A 5,693-nucleotide genomic window follows, 5' to 3' on the forward strand; every position below is an offset into this window, starting at 1 on the left:
CAATTGGTTTTGCATTTGGTGTAAGGCAAATGGGGTACGGGATGTAAACAGGACTTTAAGTTGATGACTCTGCTGACAGTGTGCAAAAGGGAGTGAAAGGAGCAAGTGGAAACTGAAGACCTGACTTCTCTCCCAGCAGCATTCTTCATAAACTAAAACCAGAGGACAGAATACAATTTGGAGTCTTTGGCTATGACTCAAGTTTCTTCCCATAGTTTGTAGGACTCAAGCTTGTCCTGATAAGTCATCATTACTCTTAATATCTAGAAGATGGTTAAACATCTTCCATCTTTATCTCCAGGTCCATTGACAAGATAAGCTGACCCTGGTAAGACTCATACTGGGGTTGGCCGAAAGCTCAATAGCGTACAAGTAAGTTTTCCTCAACTCAGCGTCTTCTTCTGAGGAGCTTCTAGGACTAGGACAGCCAGCCCCTCCTGTAGGCTATGGCATCCTCACAGTCTCCTCCCTGGGCAGAAGTATCTCTGGGAAACTGCATCCACTAATTGCTCCTATAGGCTGCAATCAGCAACTAATAGTCTTTCATTCCACAAAACTCCAATCTCTCCCCCCCACAGTCTTATGTGCCAATGCCTCCAGAAAGAGAACTACAGCAGGAACCCTACTGAGCTTGTTTTAATGGGAAGAGGCCTGGGCTGAGATTCAGGAGAACTGGATCATAATCCCTGTTCTGCAGCTCACTAGCTGTGAGATCTTGGGTACGACCCAAGATGTAGCTTTTGTGAGCTTTGTCAAATGAGTTGGTTAAATTAGATACTCTCTAGGGTTTCTTCCAGACTTAATTTTTTTTTTAATTTTAAGACATGCTAATTAAAATTAGATCTAAATTTTACTTACCAAATTGACAAAAAGAAGAGTACAAGTATTCACTATTGGCAAGTTTTCTTAATACTGCAGATAAAACATCAAATTAATAATTTAAAAAAGTGAATATTGCCATTACATAGAAAAGTTGTTAAAAGCACATAGTCTCAGGAATATCCTGCCCCATTCCTGGAATAATTGATTTCAAGGACACATGCAATGCTACATTATAACATCTCTTACAATAAAAACTTAGAAATAATACAAATATCCAGTAAGAAGTCATTGATTAACGATATTATAGTAAGTTCATGCAATAGTGTAGAATATAGCAACTCAAAATGACACTGTAGAGACACTTTTAATAAAATTGAAAAGTTCTTTATATCAATATATAAAAAGAAGCAATTTACTTAATATTTCATTGTCATGTAGTCAATATTTAGTTGTATACATGTAACCACATTTCCCCAGATCTGATATGCCTGTGACTGCTAAATAAAGCCATACTCTCTTTAACAGCCAGTTGACAATATATACGAGGCCCCATTCTGCAGAAGTTCATGCTTCTATCAGGTTCCCCATTCAGGAATGTTCAAGATTCTCAAAGGAACACTTACTTCCTCCACAAATCCACTGCTGGGCCAAAGTGCTAAAGGCAGGTCTATGCCCCAATATAACTGATTTGTAGGCTCCTCTCCTTTTCTAGTACGCTTAATTACAAGTGCAAAATCTGTTGAAATCTGAGCAGAGTAATTTTTTCAAAACACAAACATGATCTTTCTCACCTCTCTTTTCATTCTTAAAACTGCAGCTTGCCATTACTCTAAGGATAAAGATAAAATTCCATAAGAAGCCTACAAACTCCTATAGTCTTGCCTGATTTGGCTCCTACATGCTTCCCCAGCCTCAACACATACCAGCCTACCTTACAAACCAGCCACATGGGTCTTTTCTCAGTCCTTCATATTCTTCATGCTCCCTCCTGCCACAGGGCCTTTGCATTTACTATTTAGTTCTCTTCCTGCAATGTTCTTGCCCTACTCTCATCCAATTAACTCTTTGTCATATTTTAGTTCTCAGTTTAATTATCGTTTTCTCAGACAGGGGTCCTCAAGGCTACCAGATTTGACAAATTATCCATATTATACCTTTCTGTTATAGTACTTGATCACAGTTGCAAATTTATATTTTAATCATATGATTGATTAATAAAGAAGAGCTGTATCTATTTTTTCCTTCTGTTATATGTACCTTTCTGTTATAGTACTTGATCACAGTTGCAAATTTATATTTTAATCATATGATTGATTAATAAAGAAGAGCTGTATCTATTTTTTCCTTCTCTTCCTTCTCCCTCTCCCTTTCCCTCCCTCTCCCCTCCCCTTTCTCCTCTTCTTCTTCTTCTTTCTCTTCCACTTCCTCTTCCTCTTCTTCTTCTTCTTCTGCTTCTGCTTCTTCTTCTTCTACATTTCATTTTCACCTAAGACAGAGACTGCTACATATTTTTGAATTACTATGTCAAGCTTCCTCCTGGTGGAGGTGAGGGTTTAGAATAGCCCCTACAATTGAGAATCTCCACCCATCCCCACATCTTGAACCCAGGACCCTAACTTTTCTTTCATCCCTGAGAAAAGAAGAGATCTCCACTTCCCCTAGATCAGGGCTGCTTGGTGGAGATGTCCAATTATTTGGAGAAAACTCTTACCTTTATCCACAAGGTGTTCCCTTAACTCCAAGGTCGAGAGAAGTCATCACAATATTTTATAGTACTTTTCAAAACTTAGGTTGTTCAGGTCTGAATATTATTCTAAATGAAATACTATTAGTGTAGACTCAATCTATGGCACAATCTTCCTTCTAGGGTTGGTAAAGCTTCAGGATCACCTGCAAAAAGATTTCCTAGAACAAACAATATTTTCAGTCATGGGGCAGCCTAAATCCAGATGTAGAAAAAACAAACTATCTAATTCCATAGTACCCTAATTCTGCTAATGATAATAGAAATTAATATTACTAAATAGATTAACATTTCAGATTCAAGTGCCAGCATTTGGACCACATTTCTAGTCTTATGTAAGAATTTACTGAATAGCTACCTGTATAAAATAGACTCCATTTATAAAAAGGAAGTTTTCCATAGATATCAAACACAATTTATATCACAGATAAGAAAAATTGCCTACAACCCTCCAAAATGGCACTTTTCTAACTTTCATAATTCAAGATTCATTCTCCTGAGGCATCTGTCTACATACACAAAGGTACTCACAGGCGTATACTGAGAACTGTTCCAGGTCTGGCTTCCCCTTAGAGTAACTAGTTCCGGGGCCCTAGTTTGATCATAGCTCAAGATACTAAACAGAAGGGAATGACTGTAGGATAGGCCTGGGAGTATTCCTCCTTAACTCATATTCTTCATCTCTTTGGAGGTCATTATAACATGACCTCTTTTCAGTTTAGCTACACAATTGAGTGAGTTTCTCAGACGCTAAAAGGAAAAGGGCTGAAGAAACTGCTTCTCTGGAACATTCTAACATGTTGACTGTATAATGGGATTTTTCAGTTTCCCGAGGATATCTTCAGTCCATTGTAGAAAAACAGTGAAAGTTTCTTGGTTAGTAGTAAAAATTATATATTCACATATATTCATATATATTTCTAAATTTTTTTAAGCAAAAGAGAAAAGTTCTCTAAAGAAAGGAAAGGAATAGGGTAGCCCAAGGGGCTAAACCATGGGTGAGTAATTAATGTGTATATTTTTTTAACTTTGATAGGTGATGGTTATCAAAATTTTGAAAGACTGAGGTTGCTTTGGAAAAAAAAGAGGAAACAACCACCACCACCAATCTGTACAAGAAGTTTGTATTCTAAAAACAACAGCATCATATTTAGAACATTAATAATATTCTAATATTATATATGCAAGGATTTAGTGGGAAAATAGATATTATTATAATGGATCACTTAGTCAGTATGGTGTTGGAGAGTAGGCCTCTTCTTCTCAAGTCTAGGCCCTGTTCTCTTTCCACAATAAAATGTAACGTGTTTAACTAATTTCTAGAAAAACATCTGCTCACAAGACGTGTTTTCGACATATGGTCCTTACATGGCAATCCATCCAAATATGCAGCAGATATCCACCTTTACATGCATTCCTACTGCATATAACACTCAGTTCTAGAGGGATTTGAGGATTAATATAAAAACTTTAAACCTCTACCCTAAGAATGTAACTATTTTTCTGTATGCAGAAGTATTTCTACCTTTAATAGAAGTCATCTTAATTTCCCTCAAGAATATGTACAGTATATCTTTTGAAATAGTGAAAGTAACAAAATCTAAACAGATAATTGCCTAATGTGAATATAATCAAGAGAGACATTGCATAGGAAATGAAATTTTGCTAGCAAAAACTAATAGAGATTCACTAAGAAAGCAAGCCTGAAGAAAATGAATTCGTATATGAACTTTGAAACATCAAGAACTAAATGCCTCTCATTAAAAACACCCATTAACACCAAAGAATACACTGCTAGTTTGGCACTAATCTATGAAATTTATCCCTATAGAGCCACAGAACAGAACTTGTCTTTTATAAACTATATACGTACATACCCTCCTCTATTAAAAATGGAGGCAATTGCTTGAAACAAACTCTGTCTTCTCCCAAAGCTTTTACAGAAATAAAGTTCTATAGTAACTATAGTCTTAAGACCATCTTAGAAATTTCACATAGTAACTATCTTTTAGTACTTAGACATGTGGGTGTCAAATTTATATATTACTTCTACTCTCCCCATACCCATAGAATATTTTCCTTTGCCATATGGTAAACATAGTCAAAAATATTCCCGGGTGTCATTTTATGGTTGTCAGGTAGTCAAAGTAACTAGTTAGTAGTTTATAATAGTGATTCCATCTCTATTCACTTAGAAACAGTTATGAGCACTATTATGTTCAAGATACTATACTAAGAGCATTGGAGGAAAGAATATTTTTTAAAAAACAGCTAAATGTATTCTTTCAATAAATTTAAAAACTCTAACAGAGGAAAGATGTAGAACTAGAATTCTATGACATCAGAGAGCAAAGGAGGTATATGAGAGTGAGGAATTAATTCATTAGGTAAATAAGAAGGAAGGGTAGGCCAGGAACAATTTCCTAAAGAAGTGACCTTTGAGTCAGATTTGGAAGGATTGGTAGACTTTACACAGAGAGGAGGGAAAGGGCATTCCAGGCTAGGGGACAGCTTGAAGAAGGGCAGATAGAGAGGTGCATGACATATTAGAGAAAAGAGATTTCTTCCATTGACAGGTGAAAGAAGAGAAAGGAGGTGGTAAAAAAAATAAGCCTGGAAAGCTATCAAGACCAGATCATGAAGGGATTTTAAAAATCATATTAAGTTATGTATATTTTATTTAGCTGAATAGGGGGCTAAAGATAGGCTTTGAACAGAATAACATAAGATCTTTACCATAGGAACAGTTGGAGAATTTGAGAAAAGAAGCATTACTATACTAAATGGTTTTATAGGCCTAAAAAGGGAACTCTATTGAAAAGCTGAAGTGAGGAAAAGAAATTCAAATGGCCAATCGACTTATGGAAAGATGCTGAACTTCACTCCTCATTAGAAGATTCAAACTAGACCAACAAGGAGACACCATTTCTCATCTCATCAAAAAGACAAAAATGAAAAATATTGACAATATGCATTTACTAGCAAGAACATGAAAAATAAGAATCTCCCTATGGTGCTAAAGGAGAGCTCAAATGGATAAAACCTTTTAGGCAATAACTATCCAAATTTAAAATGAGCATTCCCTTTGACCTACCAGTTACTCAAGTGTTCAAATACACACGCACAC

At 36.0% G+C, this 5,693-nt stretch overlaps 1 long non-coding RNA gene across 3 annotated transcripts in view; it reads right to left on the reverse strand.

The window, feature by feature from the left end:
- Positions 1 to 2,220: 2,220 nt before the first annotated feature.
- Positions 2,221 to 5,693, reverse strand: part of LOC111737779 — a 21,049-nt gene continuing 17,576 nt past the window's right edge. For 2 of the 3 annotated variants that reach the window (XR_002779555.1, XR_002779554.1), the window contains exons 3-4: positions 2,534 to 2,727; positions 2,221 to 2,320 (exon numbers count right to left, since the gene is read on the reverse strand). This is a non-coding gene — a long non-coding RNA (uncharacterized LOC111737779). Of the gene's footprint in view, positions 2,324 to 2,533; positions 2,728 to 5,693 lie in introns of all 3 variants that reach the window. The other variant, XR_002779556.1, reaches the window with a different exon arrangement.

Source organism: Pteropus vampyrus, unplaced genomic scaffold (assembly GCF_000151845.1).
Source record: "Pteropus vampyrus isolate Shadow unplaced genomic scaffold, Pvam_2.0 Scaffold2, whole genome shotgun sequence".
In the NCBI taxonomy this organism is placed as follows: Eukaryota; Metazoa; Chordata; class Mammalia; order Chiroptera; family Pteropodidae; genus Pteropus; species Pteropus vampyrus.